This window comes from Sciurus vulgaris (genome assembly GCF_902686455.1).
Source record: "Sciurus vulgaris genome assembly, chromosome: 2".
Taxonomy (NCBI): domain Eukaryota; kingdom Metazoa; phylum Chordata; class Mammalia; order Rodentia; family Sciuridae; genus Sciurus; species Sciurus vulgaris.
Window position 1 is genome coordinate 134,968,596 of NC_136462.1, and position 18,565 is coordinate 134,987,160.

Here is an 18,565-nt window from a genome sequence, read left to right on the forward strand (position 1 = left end):
GCCATGAGACTGGGGGCTGTGGTAAGATGGGAGACCAGGGCCGGGTCTCTGCATCCTACCACCAGCACCTCTGGTTTCTCGTGCTCATGCTCACAGAGGCCTCCTCTGAGGCCCCCTCCATGGGTTGGGTCTTCAATGCCAGGACCACCTGGAGGACCACTGGACAAGCAGTGTCTGGCATTTGCAACGATCCAAAGGACTCCATGGTTCCTGCTGTGCCTTCTGGCTGGGAAGGGAGTCATTTACTCCTATCCTGTGGACATGGCTGTGTGGACAGTTCCTATCCCTTAATCCCCTGAGGGCTTGGAGGATGCCCCTTCCTGCCTTGACCCCCAACCTGCTGAACCCCTTTCCTTGATTCCCACAGGAAAACCAAAGGAAGTCCAAAGAAGTCCTCTTCCCAACACCATTGGGGAGGGGGGGAAGCTCAGGGCAGCAGGACATACACTGGCTGTGCCTCCACTGTCACTCACCTTCAAGGTGGCTCTAATAACCTTCCTTCACTGGGAAACTGATAATCTGAGAAGCCCAGAGAGCTGGTTCAGGTATGCCCAGAGTTCAAATGCAGATCAACTGGAGTCTAAGGGCTACATCAGAGTTCTATAAACCCCACTGCCATGGATCAACTCCCTCTGCACCTCAGCTTCAGATTCCAGGAGATGGGGGTTGGGATCCGACTGGTCCAACCCAGGTCAGTGGGCCAGAGCCCTGGATGTCACCATCTCATGCAGGTCACAGAACACTTAGAAATGCAGCTTGGAAGAGCCATTTATTTCCTTCCTGCCTACCCTGCAGGCTCCCTTGTCCCTGACTTGCTCAGGCTACTATGATGTAGAGGAACAGAGTCGTACTCAGACCCCCCTACAAAAGAGACTTTATTACCACATTACCAGGATGCCTGGAACTGGACTTGGAGCTGACCAGCTGCAGGAGCTGGGGAAGCCCAGGCCACTCTTTGTTTCCTTCTCTGTGTCTGCTGCCCTTCTGCTCTCAAGCCACATTGGAGTGAGAAACAGGTGAGTAAATAATGGAAGAGAAGAGGTGCACTGGAGGGTTGGGGGGAAGGAGGGAAGAAGGGAAGGATGAGCAAGCTTGTCTGGCCACTGGCTCCTTGGTGCCTCATTCACCAGAGGAGAGACCGGCCAAGACCCTGTGCGTTTCAGTGTCCCTAATCTATAAAATGGGATGACAAGGCCTCCCCTCAGGGCTGTTCTGTGGAGTGGGCACCTTATGTCCTCCCTGATCCTAAGGACAGGACAGGACCAGGCTTTATCTGAGATAGGGGCACAGGTGGGTTTTAGCTTCTTCAGTGGTTTCTACCATCCTTCCAATGGGCATTTTGCAGGTCCCTGGGAGGGAAGGAACAACCAGGGCTGAGGGTCCTCAGAGATCAGTAGCCCCCTTTGTGCCTGTAGCCTTCAGCCAGGTGTATTGGCTTCCCCTGGGGAGTTCAGAGGCTGGTCACTCCCTGTGTGACTTCACCTCCCTCACCTGCAGGTTAAATGGCGAAGCCCAGACCAGATGTCCTGTCCTGTGCTGGCTCAGAGGACACAGTCCCTGAGCCCCAATTCCTCTGGGTTGTTCTTCGGTGGGGAGAGTGGAGGAGACATCTGGGGGCGGCTGCCTATGGTCTCCCAGCCCAATCCTTGGGCCAGCAGGGCCACAAGCCAGCACCAGGCCAAGGTCTCCCAGCCCATGGACGGCCAGTCCTTGGTTTGATCTTCTGCAGGTTACTGATCACAGACTGCTAGGTCTATCAGGTGCTCAGATCCCTCCATCTGCCCCTTCCTGTGACTCTGTCTTCGTCTCACTTCTCTTCTCTCTCTCCTCCCTCCCCCCACCCACATGTCTCTCTGGGCCTGTCTCTCAGTCCCCCTCCTTCCCTTCCTGCCTTTAGTCCCCACCCCTTCCAGTCATCTTATGGGGACAGCTGTGAAGAATTAGGAGCTCGAAAGTGACTATCAGCCCCGAGTGGCACAGGATGATTTATGCCTCCCTGGGAGATCGGGCAGGTTTTCCTAATTATTTCACCCAATAGCACATGTCCTGGGGCTCTTGGGGGATTTCCTTGGACTTTCAAAGTCTTGACACTCACCTGAGTTGGACAGTTTGCTTTTATTTTTAGAACTGCTCTCAAGTCCCCCAGATGGGGTGCCTTGGCCCTCCCCGCCTCCATCCGTGCTTCCAGAGAGCATTGGCAGTTAGCCCAGGAGCCCTGACAACAGCCTCCTCACCCCTACACCCCCACCCCTGGTAGGGTCACCCCTCCTTCGAGAGCCCCCTCGCCCGGTGCTGCCTCAGACCCCAGATGAAGGAACTCAGAAAACCTCCTCAAAAGCACCCCCGGAATAGCTGCTCCTGGCCCAGTTCACACGCTGCTGTTCATTTCAGCCTACATCCTGGGTATTATGGTCCTAGGGACCTCAACGGCGTGTCACCTTGGGCAAGCTGCTGCAGCTGAAATCACTCAGGTAGCACTCAGCATGTGCCACGTGGATTTTGTCACTCTTTTCCCTCACAATGACCATCACAGAAGTATCTGCCTGTCCATTTTATGGACAGAGAGACTGAGGCTTAGAGATATGAAATTATTTCCCCAGATCCTCAGAGTCACTGACTGCAGAAGGTGAGGCAGTAGAGCCCAGACCCCAAGCAGGGCTGTGTTTTGCTCCACACACAGGAAGCCCCTGATGTCCTCCACCCTGCCCACCCTGTGACATTTTCCACCGCTGTGGATGTGCGCCCACACCGGCTCCCAGTACACATACAGGAGGAGGGAGCCGGGCTGTCCTGGCAGTTCTGATTGTGGTTAAAGTCAGGGAAGCTCACATTTCAGTTCTCTCTGGCTTGGAAGAGGACCCTGGAAAAAACAACCCTGCCCCCACCACCCCCCAGCAGTGTGTGTTCGCAGCTTGTCAGTCCGGGCAGGCCCAGAGCTCCTGGGAGGCAGTGGGGGGCCCAGGGGCAGTGGGCGGCAATCAGGCTGTGGAACTTTTGGGGTCTATCTCTTCTTGGTACAAACCCCATGTCCTGCAGGGTTCAAGGACTCAGGGTCTGAGACTGAGTAATCACAGGTCCCTAGGAATTGGCAGTGTCTTGCATACGGTATGAAGTTGATGGACGTTGGCAGGACGGCAGACCAGCAAGGCCAGGAGCTATGCAAAACAGAATGAGATTCTCTCAACTGACAGGCCCCTAAATGAGGGTTGCAGGCAAGTGGAAGGGCTCCACGCCATGGAACAGCCTCAGGAAAGCTCCATTCTTTATACTGGCCACAGGAAGGATGAGGAAATGGAGGCCTGGCCAGGGATGCTAGGTTAGCCAGAATTTGTAAAGTTCAAAGAATAGAAACACAAGTCAATTTCTTAAGCAAAAAATAAAACCCATCAATTAATATAATTTAAAAGTTTAAGGAGTCACTTCAGGTATAGTTGGATCCAGATGCTGTAGTGTTATGAAGGAGTTGTCACCTCTTGCTCAGCTTTCTTTGGCTTAGTTTCACTCTCAGTCTTCCAAGGAGCAGCCCTCAAGTAGCTCCAGGGTTACCTCGTGGCTGCAAACAAGCCCAGAGGCTACTGCTCATTGGGCTGAATTGCGTCCCAAGATCATTCCCACACCAATCAGATCAGTCAGGGTTGGACTGTGCTATCTCAGGCTAGCTCACATCCCTCCTCTGGAATGGAAGCAACAGTGCAGGGTTACAAAACCACGTGGTAGAATACAGTGGTGATGGGTTTAGCACCCCAAGAAAGAGCTGGTGCTGATATCAAAGGGGAACAAACAGGGGCTGGATCCACTTTGACTGGACTATGTCCACACCCTCACCTCCATTCCTTCATCAGTAAGAAAGAAGGGGCTCCAAGTTCCACCTGCGGCAAGCCCCCCAGGGACCAGTGGTCTCACTATGTGCTGTGTGCCCACCCTGGACCAGGTGTGAGTTTTGGGGAATTGGAAAGATCTGAGCCAGGTGCTCCAGGCTCCCTCCCCTCCTTGAGTTCAGTGAGCCAGGTGGAAAATATGCCAAAATAAACTTGAGACCCTGTCACTTGTCCCCCAGCCTACCCACTTTTTGATCTTGCTGCCTCAACCCCAAAAGCCTGCTGTCAGCTCTTCCTCTTGCTCAGGGATCTTCAGCCAGGCCGTTTCTCCTGCCCAGAGACCCTCCCACCTCTGGCATCTCCCACCACAACTGACCTCTCAATTCTGCTTGTCCTTTAGTCTCCTACACCAAAGCCCTTCCTCAAGAGCCCTTCCAATCATGGCCTCCAGGAGGATGCAGGCCTCACTGTGCTTTTGTTGCCACTGGACCCAGCCACACAGGAGGGAGATGGTTTGTTCACATTCCGTGCCTTTGTGGGGCAGCAGGAAGCTCCGCTGGACCTGAGGGCCCTTGCACATGCCTTGCCCAGAAGGTGCGAGGGAAGCAGAAATCTCCGTCCCCAGAGTCATTCCTTCTCAGTCATTTCTTTTTGCCCTGCAGCTCTTGCTCTCTTTGAGGCAGACTCCAGGTGAGGGCTTCACTGTCCCAAAGAAGGGAGGAACCAAAGAGCCCAGTTAGGCACAGAAGGGAAGCCTTGGCCTGTATAGTCTGCACTTGGCTTTCAGAAGCACACACATTCAGCAATGGCATCCAACACTATCCAAGGAAGACTGAGAAGCAGTGTGTGTGGGGGTTACCCCAGAAAGGAAGGGGAGTGTGTGGGGTGACATTGCAAGGAACTTCCTGCTGACTGAGAGGCCTGGGGAACACCCTGGGAATATGGGGGGACTCATTCCACTTTCCTGGGGTCAATGAGAGATACCCTTCCAACAGTCAAGGGACGCAGAGGTGAAGAAACTTGTGTCCTACCTTCCATCTGGGACTGTGGGCATGACAGCCTCCCTCAGCATCCCCATTGGTGACTGTACAGAGACACAGTAGTGGAGGAAGTTGAGAAAGAGGGAGGGGTCTCTGCCCTCTCCAGAGCCAGAACAGCCTGGAGATATCCAGTTTTCCAAGGCTCTCAGCTGGATGTGTCACGGGGGTGGTATGGATGTGATGCAGAGGTCAGTGGTGGAGGACATGTGTAAGAGGTCTGTTTCAGTGAGAATATGCAGAGAGAGGCCAGCCCACTGCCCAGATGGCCCTACACCATGCTGGGGTGATACAGAAGCTGCCCACCAGCATTAGATTTCCCTAAGGATGGAGGAGAAGGAGAGAGAAGACTCCAGAACTTAGCAGGGGGTCCACATTCACAAGTCAGGGGTAGAGGAACAGGCTGGGTATGTATCTGTCTTCCCCACCAAGGCCACACTGTGCTGATTACTGTGACTCTGTGCCGTCTTCATACCAGGTAACTAATTCCTCCTGCCTCATTCTTCTTGTCAAAAATGGCTTTTTGGGTCCTTAGCCTTTCTGTGCAGATTCAGAATAATGTAATCTGTATCTACACGAGTTTTACAGAGATTTTGATAGGAATTGTGTTACCACTGTGATCAGTTTGGGCACTGACATCTTCATTACGTGGAGTCCTCCAATCCACGAACACAGTTGTCTCTCCAGGCACACATGGCATCTCTCATCCCAGCACCCCACGGTCCTTTCTCTCCTCTCCAAGCAGTTCCCTGTCCGTGGCTGTCCACTCCTGGGCGATGATGAGGTCTGACCTACACCTGGCCAGGAACAAATTCCCTTGCAACTGCCCATAAATGTCCCAAATGAACCCGAACGTGAATGGAAACAGTTCCGCTGCCCCTCTCTTTCAGGCGATTGTGATAAATGTGGGAACAAGAGGGGAAACGTCCTCACTTTCCGTTCTACACCTCGGGTGCTGTCTATCTTTGCAGGCTGTGGAGATGAGGCTTTACGGGAAGACAGGGTCACCCAGCCTACCCTGTCCAGCAGATTCAGCCATTCATTGGACCCTGTAGATAGCACCACCATTGTGTCCACTGACTTGTAGCCTGGAAGGGAAAACAGGGAGCCTGGAGGCTTTGCCAGCCTTGCTGTCTGGTTGTGCCTTTCTTTCTTTTCTTTTTTTTTTTTTTTTTTTTTAATTTTGATAGACACATATTTATTGTACTTATTTATGGGGTATGGTGTGATATTTTAACACATGCATCCAATGTATAATGATGAGGTCAGGGTAATTGGCATATCCGTTACCTTAAACATTTATCATTTCTTAGTGTTGAAACATTGAATTGCCTCATTACTAGCTATTTCAAAATGCATAATGAGCCAGGCACCGTGGCACATGTCTGTAATCCCAGTGGCTCAGGAGGCTGAGACAGGAGGATCCTAAGTTCAAACCAGCCTCAGCAAAAGCAAGGCACTAAGCAACTCAGTGAGACCCTGTCTCTAAATAAAATGCAAAATAGGCTGGGGATGGGGCTCAGTGGTCTAGTGTGCCTAAGTTCAATCCCTGGTATCCCCCACATCAAAATACATAATGAGCTGTTGTCAATAATTGTTACCCAACTTCGCTACAGAAATCAGAAGTTATCCCTCCTGACCAACTACAGCCATAGGAACCATCCTCCGCCCACACCCTTCCCACCCTCTGGTAACCACTGCTCAATCCTCCACTGTGAGATTAACTTTTTAAGTTTTTATGTATAAAAAACACTTGTTTTTCTCTCTCTGGGTTTCTTCTCCATAAGGCAGGGTGCTAAGACCTGCCTCCCAAGCAGCTGGTGCGCATTGTGGAAATCAGAGACCATGCCAAGCACCACTCCTGGAACATGGTCATGGCGCTCTGACCACGGCCGTCATTAGCATTTTGGAGGGAGGCCACCCAGCTTTGCGGCTCCCTGCCTCTCTGAACTTGTTCACTCATGTGGCTCCTGAAAGAATGGTCTGTGGTGGTTCCTTTCCCCAGTGAGAATAGCACCCCATCCCAGGTTTCTACTTGGCTTGTGTCTAAGCAAAATGCTGACTCTCTCAGTCAAGGATGCCCAGGACTCTGGCACAGCTACCCTGGGAACCCCAACATCCAGTCTCTTCTGGTCCTTTGGAGATCCAAGGCCGGAGACCTCACTCTCAGCCTAGAGGAGGATATAATGGTAACAAGCATGACTCCAGAGTTGCACTGTCCCATACGTGAGCCACAAGACACAGCAGATTACATGAGCTCTTGATCCAGAGTGACACATATTGAAGACATAAAATCCACAATAGATTCCAAAAACTTTACCCTGGAAAAATAAATGACAAAAATCTCATTTGTATTTTTATATTGATTATACAGCCATCCCTTGCTAGCTATAGAGGGTTGATTCCAGTACCCCCCTCAGAAACTAATATCCACAGATGCTCAAGTTGCTTATAGAAAATGATGTATTTGCGTGGAATCTGTGCCCCTTCTCACATACACTCGATTTTTCCTGTATACTTTAAATCATCTCTATATAACTTATAATACCCAATACAATGTAAAAACAATGTAAATAGTTGTTCTATAGGTATAAGTTCAGGGATAAGAATGAGGGGAAAGTCTGCATACATTTAGGACAGACTTTTTTTTTTTTTTTAAGAACTTCTTTCGGTCTGAGATTGGTTCAATCTGAGGATGCAGAACTTACAGATATGGAGGACCAATTGGTGTTGAATGATATTTTGGATACATTGAGTTAAATTCTGCTATTAAAATTAATTTCAACCATTAGCTTCAGCTTTTTAAAGTTATCTACTAGAACATTTTAAATGACTTATGGGACTTGTACTTATATCTTTTAATCTATTTCTATGGAGCAGTGGTTTTCTAGACAACCTGTGCAATTTGAGATGGCTTGCCATGTGGGCATGGTTGTGAGAAGACAGGGTGCTCCTCTTTTCTTGCTCCCCCTGGCTCCTGCAGGGTCCTCAGCATCTTCGCCCCCTCTGCCCTGGTATAACTCACAATGAAATTCAAAATCAATGACATAGCTTCTTATTCCATGCATTTGGGGATTCCCACTAACCTTGCATCATGTATGTAGTAATTCAAGCACATCTAACTCTCAAGTACAACTTGGGAAAAGGTGTTCCTTATTCAAGGTACTTCACTGGTGTTTACCAGAAAATTGACATGATAAACACATATGTCTATATCTCCTATGGAAATGGTGCTCCTTGGATATAGTACCCTTGTGCAGTGTGCAACCTTCTCAGCTGTAAGTGGCAGCTCTGCCAGTATCTAGCTGTTCAATGAATATTGGTTGAAGAGAGTAAGGCCCACCACCCACTTAGTATTTTCCAGGTGAAATTCTACTCTTCACTAAGGATTGGCCCTGGAAAAGACTGTCCCTTTCAAGTAGGAGACTACTTCTCAGGACTGTGGCCCTAAGCCTCATTGACTGCTGCGTGAAAACTATGTCCTTGGAGTACCTCAATCCCAACATTCATCCAGGACGCCTACAGATCCAGGGCAGAAGGGAAATGCCTACCCATGCTTCAAGCCCAGCCCGAGGGTCTCCGCTGTGGGGAATCCTGCCTCCTGTATGGTCGAGGTCACTGCAGGGGAGGACCCTTGGTGAGCCTTACCTGAATTTGCTGCCACCTTAGTTGAGGGACCATTGCTTCTCTAAGGGGCTGGTGTGGGTACAGCCTGGTGTGGGGCACTGGCATGGTTTCATCAAAGAGAGCTGAGGTACATCTGCTTGAAATGCTCCAAGTTCCTCATCTCAAATGACTCATAGGGCAGCATCCACAGAAAAGGGGGAGGATGAGATAAGCAGAGAGGGCTGGGAGCGTCCAGTTCAGTCCACCCCAAAGGTCCTTGTGCGCTCCAGGAGCTGTGCTTCGTTAGTCGGTTACATAAACATGCGGATAATCATTCATCTGTGCCAGGGCGAGTTCTGATCCTACACTTCCTCAATTTCTTGCAATTACCAAGTACGGCCGATTTGTCTTAGTATTCATGTCTAACATCGATGATTTCCCTCTCGTGACACTCTCCTGTTCCATGGAAACTTCCGTCCCCAGACGAATGCAAAGGAGAATGTTTTGCTTGTTTGTTAATTCATTTTCCCTTTTATTTTAAAAGCATTTTCAATGTTCCCACATCTGAGACTGATCGTTTCTAGAGAGCCATAGGAAGTGAGGGAGAGGGCTGGCCAAGAGCGTGAAAACAATCCTCAGACCAGTTTTCCAGAACTCCCTGTGGTTCCTTTAACCAAATGGATGTTTTTGTGGAGAGTTAGGTTATTCTGTACAGTAAACAATGTTTTTTTTCTTTTCCTTCTAGCCACTTAATGTGGTATCATGAAAGGAAGAGCAGCTTGTTAATGAAAAAAAGCTGAGATGGGAGAGGGAGGCGAGCAGAGCAGCACCCCTTCCAGGCTTACATAAGTAACATTCCTGCTGCATAAACATCTTGGCAAATCCGGAGGCTAAATCCCCATCCCACACTGCTGGCCTCAACCAAACTCTGTATAATATTAAGAAAAAAAAAAATCTTGTTGATGGTAACATTTTTCTGTCCAGCAACAAGTCGTTAGTTTGGACAAAGGAATCCAAAATGCATCTGCTTAGTTCCCCAAAGTTTAGTGGAAAATATTACCTAGAAAAGAGGCAAGTGAGGAGGAGGAGCAGAGGACTGTGAGTTCTTATGAGTGAAGCAGAGAGAAATGGCATTGAAAACCCCATGAAGTTCTGACACCGGATTAAATCATCCTAATTTGGCAGATGCCACCCCCAACCCCCCAAAAAATCATCATCATTATAATTTTTAATGAAAGATGAACTGTATTGGAAATAACCAAAATTTCATCTTTATCTTTTTATCTAACTCCTGAATAGACATGAAATTGAAGTATGCAATTTGTTGGGTTTTGAACCCTTAGTTCTTTTGTGAGATAAAAGAAATTGAACCCAGGGGCACTTAACCACCAAGTCACATACCCGCCATTTATTTTTATTTTTTATTTTAAGACAGGGTCCCCCTAAGTTGCGTAGGGCCTCACTAAATTGCTGAGGCTGACTTTGAACTTGTGTGATCCTCCTGTTTCAACCTCCCCAGCTGCAGAATTAGAGGAGTATGTCACGATGCCTGGCCTTCATATTCATTCTTGTTCCAAAGAAAACATGGGACTTAGAGAACATGATCTGTCCCATAACATATTGTCATGACATTCTCATTTCTAGAAGTGATGTCACCAAGTTGTGAGGAAGAACTATTTCTTCTTAAGAGCTTCTTCATAAGCATTTGAGGTATGAAAGCAAAATCACATGCCAATAAAACCAGTTTCCATGGTTCCTGAGCTATGAAGAATATTCACATTTCTTTCTTCAATTTCCATAAAAAACAACCCTCTAGAAAGGACCCCTGTAAACTGGGCACTGTGGTGTGCACCTGTAATCCTAGATACTCAGAAGGTTGAGGCAGGAGGCTCACAAGGCCAAGGTCAGCCTGGGCTACAGAGGGAGGGCACAACTAAATAAACTAACAACAACAGCGAAAAAGGTAGACTGGGGCCCCTGTAAAATCTTTCCTTAGAAAGTCCGAAGAGACCAGCAATCACAGAAATAAAGGAGAAAGTAGTTAGAACTTCTGCCATTACCCCCACATGGCATCAGGATCAAACGTTTTCTCAGGGCTATGTAAATTAGACTATAGCAGAGAAAAAGAGGAGCACTTTTAATTATGTATGAAGATAAGAAAACCCTTGATTTCGAAACCTGACAAAAACTTTAACAAAAAAGTAAAAATACAGACCAATCTCACTTAATAATGTTGACATGAAAATGTTGAAGAACATCTAAGCACATAGATTCCAACAATATAATAAAATGACACATTATGAGAAAATGATGTTTATTCTGGGTATGTGTTCAATATAGAAAGTCCAGTAATACAATTAATTATATTAATAGAGCTGAGGATAAAATTAATAGAATCATTTTCAAAGATGCCAGAAAGACACTCAAGAAATGTAGCATTCATTCATGCTAAAATATTTCCCCACTGAAATCAAGATCAAGATAATGATGCTCACTATCACCATTACTGTAAAAGTTGTGTTAGTATTAAAAACCCTGGGGGCAGGGTGCAGTTGTCGAGAGGTCCACACAATTTTGTGAAATTTACTTTCAGGATTTCAACCAGGTTCTCAAACAAATATTACAGAAATGTCCTTTCAGACTCTGGGAAGGGGAAAGGGGCCAATTTGACAAATGCCAGAGCATGTTATTCTTAACAAGCCTTCCTTCTGGAAAATCTAGTTAACCAGAGCCTCACCTGCTGGGGTATTATCAAGAGCTATGAAATGAAATACTTACCTCCAGCACTCTCTAGCTATTCTCTTTCATCTAAGGAGGAGAAAAAAAAAATTGAGAAACACTCATAAAGTTCTAAATCCAGAGCTATAGAGTGACTAAAATATGAACAAAGCATAATATTTGCATATATGGAAATGTCACCATGAAATTTGTTAATCTTTAATCAATATGAAGAGAAATAGAAACTTTCCATGATAAGGATAAACTAAAAGAATCCATGACCACTAAACCAGCACTACGAAAACAATTAAAGATACACTACACACATAAAACTAAAGAGCAAGCCTCAAAGTTCCCAAATGAATGAAACTCTCTAGAAGAACAATTAACTAAGTGAAAATTAAGACTGAAGTAAAGATAGGAAACAAAGAAAAATGGCAGAAAATAACAAACATCTATCCACAGCAACACTGAATGTAAATGGTCTTAACTATCTAATTAAAGACATAGATTGACAGGCCGAAATTAAAAAACAAGACCCAACTATATAATGTTTGCAAGAAACTCACCTTACAGGCAAAGACATCTGCAGGCTGAAAATAAAAGGATGAAGGGTGGGAAAAGATATTCCATGCAACCAAAATTCCAAAGCAAGCAGAAGTAACTATACTTATATTTGATAAAGCAGATTTCAAGCAAAAATTAATCAGAAGAGGCAAAGAAAGTCACTACATACTGGTAAAGGGAATAATCCCACAAGAAGATACAGAAGGAATAAATATTTATGCCCCTAATGTTGGTGCATCTAATTACATATAACAAATACTTCTTGACATTACATTCCAGATAGACTCCAATAAAATAACACTGGGTGATTTGAACATCCCCTCTCACCAAAAGACAAGTCATCCATGGATAAAAATCTATATTTTCCAAAATAGACCATACTCTAGCAAAAAACTGATGTAATCCCATGCATCTTATCAGATCATAATGGAATAAAATTAGAAATTAATAGCAAGAAAATTATAGAAACCACATGGAGATTGAATAATTCTTTTTTAAATGAGGAATGGATCATAGAAGTAAGAGAATAAATTTTAAAAATTCTTAGAAGCAAATGAGAACAGAGATACAACATATCAGAATCTCTGGGACAGTATGAAGGCTTATTTCGCTTATCATGATATTCTCCAGCTTCATCAGTTTACCAGCAAATGCTATCATTTCATTCTTCTTCAAGGCTGAGTAATATTCCTGTATACATTTAACCGGTCCTTTTTAATATTTTATTTTGGGCCAGAGTCTTTCTAAGTTGCTTAGAGTCTTGCTAAGTTGCTGAGGTTGACTTTGAACTCATGATTCTCCTGCCTCAACCTCCTGAGCCACTGGGATTACAGATGTGTGTCACTGCACCAAGCTGAAGGCAATTTTATGCCTTTATGGCATTTGAGTGCCTACATTGAAAAACAAAAATATTCCAAATAATAATCTAATGTTAAACTTTGAGACTCCAGAAAAGGAAGAACAAACTAATGCTAAACTCAGTAGAAGCCAGGAAATAACTAGGATCAGAGCTGAAATTAATATAATTGAGAATAAAAAATTGCAAAGGATCCATGCAAGAAAGAGTTGATTCTTTGAAAAGATAAACAAGATTGATAAATGCTTAGCCAAACTAACCAAAAGAAAGGAAGAAAATAACCAAATTAACAGAATTAGAGATGAAAAAAATAGCACCAAAGATGTTTCTGAAATCTAGAGGTAACTTTAATAAATTGGAAGATCTAGAAGACATTGACAAATCTCTAGACACATATGACCTGCCCAAATTGAACCATAGGGATGTTGAAAACCTAAATAGACCATTATCAAGCTTGAGATTGAAGCAGCAATTAAAAGTTTCCCAAGAGAGAAAAGCCAGGATCAGATGGAGTCTCAACCAAACTCTATCAAACTTTTAAAGAAGAACTAACACTAATCTTCCTCAAATTATTCCATAAAATAAGGGAGAAAAGACTCCAAAATTCATTCTTTGTAACCAGAATATCCCTGCTATAAACACCAGACAAAGATACAGTAAGGAAAGAAAATTACAGATCAATATCCCAGATGAATGTAGATGCAAAAATGCTTAATAAAATATTAGCAAACTGTATTCAAAAATGGATTAAGATGATAGTATACCATGATCAAGTGGGTTTCATGCCCAGGATGAAAGGTTGTTTCAACATATGCAAATCAATAAAAGTAATTCACCACATAAATAGACTTAATGACAAAAACCACATGATCATTTCAATAGATGCAGAAAAAAATCCTTGATAAAATTCAGCTGAACAGTGATGTTAACAATGCAGGATAAACTAGGGATAGAGGGAACTTACCTCAACATTGAAAAGATTATATATGAGAATCCCAAAGGTAACATCATATGGAATGGAGAAAAATTGAAAGCATTGCCTTTAAAATCAGGAATGAGGCTCTCACCACTCTTATTTAAATAGTGCTAGAAATTGTAGTCAGAGCAATTAGACAAGAAAAGGAAATAAAAGGGATAAAAAAGGAAAGGAATAAGTCAAATTATCACTGTTTGCAGAAGATATGATCCTATACCTAGAAGATCCAAAAACTGCCAAAAGACTGCGGGAGCTAACACACAAATAAAGGAGAGATAAAGGTGAAGGCAGAACCCATGACAACAGAGGGGAGATCAGTGGAGTAGAGGAAGGGGACTAAGGGAGAGGGAGGAGGAATAGGAAGAGGGAGGAACTCTGGAATGAAATCACCACATTAGGCTCTGCACATATCTGAATAGAACACATAAAGGTGAATTCCATATTTATTTGTATTAATCTATAAAGCACTGATTTTTTTTAAAAGAAGTTGTAAATAAGTAGAAGAAAGACCAGTAGAATAGAAGGGAGCAGGGAGAGGGAAGGGAAAGAGGAAGTATTGGGGACTGAATTGCAGCAAATTACATCCCATACATGTATAATTATGTCAAAATGAACCCACCACTATGTATAACTAGAATGCACTGATAAAAATTTAAAAAAATAAAACAAATATTCACCCATACCCCCACAAAAAGATGTAAATAGATATAATGGAAATGCAAAAAGGAGAGGAAAGGGAGAAAGAAATGGAAGAATGACTTGAAACACTAATGACTGAGAATTTTGCCAAACCACAGATCTAAGAACATCAGGGAACACTAACAAGAACGCATGTGTGGTACACACACACACACACACACACACACACACACACACACACACACACCCTAGGCATACAATTTTTTAACTACAGAAAATTGAAGATAAAGAAAAAACATTGAAAGAAATGGGGGTGGGGACCCTAACTATAGAGGAACAGAGATAAAAATTACTTCTGATTTCACCCTAGAAACAATGCAAGCAAAAGGAGTGAAATATTTCAAGTGTTGAGAAAAAAATAACATTAACAGAGTTCTGAAGCCTGCAAAATTGAGGGAATTTGTTACCAGTATACTTGGCTTGCAAGAAATGTTTTTAAAAATTCCTTAGAATAAAGACAATATAAATCAAAAAGTCAAATCTACATTAAGATAAAAAGAGCAACAAAGAAGAAGTAAGGTAAAATAAAAACTTATTTTTCTCATTCTTAATTGATCAACAGATTTTTTCAAAATAGTAATAGCTGTAATGTATTAGATTCTATCTATCTATATTTATATATGCTTACACATGAATGACAGCCATTGCTGTCAGGGATAGAAGGAAGGAATTACAACTATTTTCTTATTATAAGGTACTTATACTGCCTATACCCTGGTAAAGTACTATTTAAAAGAAGAGTTGTATTGTTTTTAAATATATATTGCAAACTCTAAACACTTTAAAAGAACAAAAGAGAAAAGTACAACCAACATGCTATGAAAGGAAAGAAAGGTTATATAATCTGCTCAATTAAAACCATGAAAATCTGAAAGGAGTAGAAGACAAAACTAGAAACAAAGAAGGGTAACACATAGAAATGGTAACAAATATGGTATTAATTCAACTATGTCAATAATTACTTTTTTTTTTATTTTATAGTAAACAAATGGGATACATGTTGCCTCTCTGTTTGTACATGGCGCAAAGGCATACCATTTGTGTAATCATAAATCCACATACAGTAATGTTGTTTGATTCATTCTGTTATTTTTTCCCCTTCCCCCCACCCCTCCCACCCCTCTTTACCCTCTATACAGTACTTTCTTCCTCCATACTTGCCCCCCTCCCTAACCCTAACTCTAACTCTAACACTAACCCTTCCCTCCCCCCCATTATGTGTCATCCTCCACTTATTAGCGATATCATTCGTCCCTTGTCTTTTTGAGATTGGCTTATCTCACTTAGCATGATAGTCTCCAATTTCATCCATTTGCCTGCAAATGCCATAATTTTGTGATTCTTTATGGCTGAGTAATATTCCATTGTGTATATATACCACAGTTTCTTTATCCACTCATCAATTGAAGGGCATCTAGGTTGGTTCCATAGTCTGGCTATTGTGAATTGAGCAGCTATGAACATTGATGTGGCTGTATCTCTGTAGTATGCTGATTTTAGATCCTTTGGGTATAGGCCAAGGAGTGGGATAGCTGGGTCAAATGGAGGGTCCATTCCAAGTTTTCTAAGGAATCTCCACACTGCTTTCCAGAGTGGCTGCACTAATTTGCAGCCCCACCAGCAATGTATGAGTGTACCTTTCTCCCCACATCCTCACCAACACCTGTTGCTTGTATTTTTGATAATCGCCATTCTAATTGGGGTGAGATGGAATCTTAGGGTGGTTTTGATTTGCATTTCTCTTATTACTAGAGATGTTGAACATTTTTCCATATGTTTATTGATTGCTTGTACATCTTCTTCTGTGAAGTGTCTGTTCATTTCCTTAGCCCATTTGTCGATTGGATTATTTGTATTCTTGGTGTAGAGTTTTTTGAGTTCTTTATAGATTCTGGAGATTAGTGCTCTATCTGAAGTATGATTGGCAAAGATATTCTCCCACTCTGTAGGCTCTTTCTTCACATTGCTGATAGTTTCCTTTGCTGAGAGAAAGCTTTTTAGTTTGAATCTATCCCAGTTATTGATTCTTGCTTTTATTTCTTGTGCTATGGGAGTCCTGTTGAGGAAGTCTGGTCCTAGGCCGACATGTTGAAGATCGGGACCTACTTTTTCTTCTATAATCTGCAGAGTCTCTGGTCTGATTCCAAGGTCCTTAATCCATTTTGAGTTGAGTTTTGTGCAGGGTGAGAGATATGGGTTTAGTTTCATTCTGTTGCATATGGATTTCCAATTCTCCCAGCACCATTTGTTGAAGAGCCTATCTTTTCTCCATTGCATATTTTTGGCGCCTTTGTCTAGTATTAGAAAGTTGTATTTATTTGGGTTTGTGTCCGTGTCCTCTATTCTGTACCATTGATCTACCTGTCTATTTTGGTACCAGTACCATGCCGTCTTTGTTACTATTGCTTTGTAATAAAGTTGAAGTTCAGGTATTGCGATACCCCCTGCTTCATTTTTCCTGCGAAGGATTGCTTTAGCTATTCTGGGTTTCTTATTCTTCCAGATGAATTTCATGATTGCTTGCTCTATTTCTGTAAGGTACGTCATTGGAATTTTAATTGGGATTGCATTGAATCTGTATAGCACTTTTGGTAGTATGGCCATTTTGACAATATTAATTCGGCCTATCCAAGAACATGGGAGATCTTTCCATCTTCTAAGGTTTTCTTCGATTTCTTTCTTTAGTGTTCTGTAGTTCTCATTGTAGAGGTCTTTTACCTCTTTTGTGAGATTGATTCCCAAGTATTTTATTTTTTTCGATGCTATGGTGAATGGGGTGGTTTTCATAATTTCTCTTTCTGAGGATTCCTCACTTATGTATAAAAATGCATTGGATTTATGAGCATTGATCTTGTAACCTGCCACTTTACTGAATTCACTTATGAGTTCTAACAGTTTTCTGGTGGAATTTCCTGGTTCCTCTAAGTATATAATCATATCATCCGCAAATAGGGATAGTTTGAGTTCTTCTTTTCCTATTCGTATTCCTTTAATTTCCTTGGTCTGTCTAATTGCTCTGGCTAGAGTCTCAAGAACAATATTGAATAGAAGTGGTGAAAGAGGGCATCCCTGTCTTGTTCCAGTTTTTAGGGGGAATGCTTTCAGCTTTTCACCATTTAGAATGATATTAGCCATGGGCTTAGCGTAGATGGCCTTTACAATGTTAAGGAATGTTCCCACTATCCCTATTTTTTCTAGTGTTTTGAGCATGAAGGGTGTTGTATTTTATCAAATGCTTTTTCTGCATCTATTGAAATAATCATGTGGTTCTTGACTTTAAGTCTATTGATATGGTGAATTACATTTATTGATTTCCGGATGTTGAACCAACCTTGCATCCCTGGGATGAAACCAACTTGATCATGGTGCACTATCTTTTTAATATATTTTTGTATGCGATTTGCTAAAATTTTATTGAGAATTTTTGCGTTAATGTTCATTAATGATATCGGTCTGAATTTTTCTTTCCTCGATTTATCTCTGTCTGGCTTGGGTATCAGGGTAATATTGGTTTCATAGAATGAGTTTGGGAGGGTACCCTCCTCTTCTATTTCATGGAATACTTTGAGAAGTATTGGAATGAGCTCTTCTTTAAAGATTTTGTAGAACTCGGCTGAGAACCCATCTGGTCCTGGACTTTTCTTTGTTGGTAGGCTTTTGATGACCTCTTCTACTTCATTACTTGAAATTGATCTATTTAAATTTTGTATGTCCTCCTCGTTCAATTTAGGCAATTCATATGTCTCTAGAAACCTGTTGATGTCTTTGAAATTTTCTATTTGGTTAGAATATAGATTTTCAAAATAGCTTCTAATTATGTTTTGTATTTCAATCGTGTCTGTTGTGATGTTTCCTTGTTCATTCCGAATTTTAGTGATTTGGGTTTTCTCTCGTCTTCTCTTTGTTAGAGTGGCTAAGGGTTTATCAATTTTGTTTATTTTTTCAAAGAACCAACTATTTATTTTGTCAATTTTTTGTATAGTTTCTTTTGTTTCAATTTCGTTGATTTCAGCTCTGAGTTTAACTATTTCCTGTCTTCTACTACTTTTGGTGCTGTTCTGTTCTTCTTTTTCTAGGGCTTTGAGCTGAAGTGTTAGGTCGTTTATTTGTTGATTTTTACTTCTTTTATTGAATGCGCTCCATGAAATAAATTTTCCTCTAAGTACTGCTTTCATAGTGTCCCAAAGATTTTGATATGATGTTTCTTTGTTCTCATTTACCTCTAGGAATTTTTTAATTTCCTTCCTAATATCTTCTGTTATCCATTCATCATATAATAGCATATTGT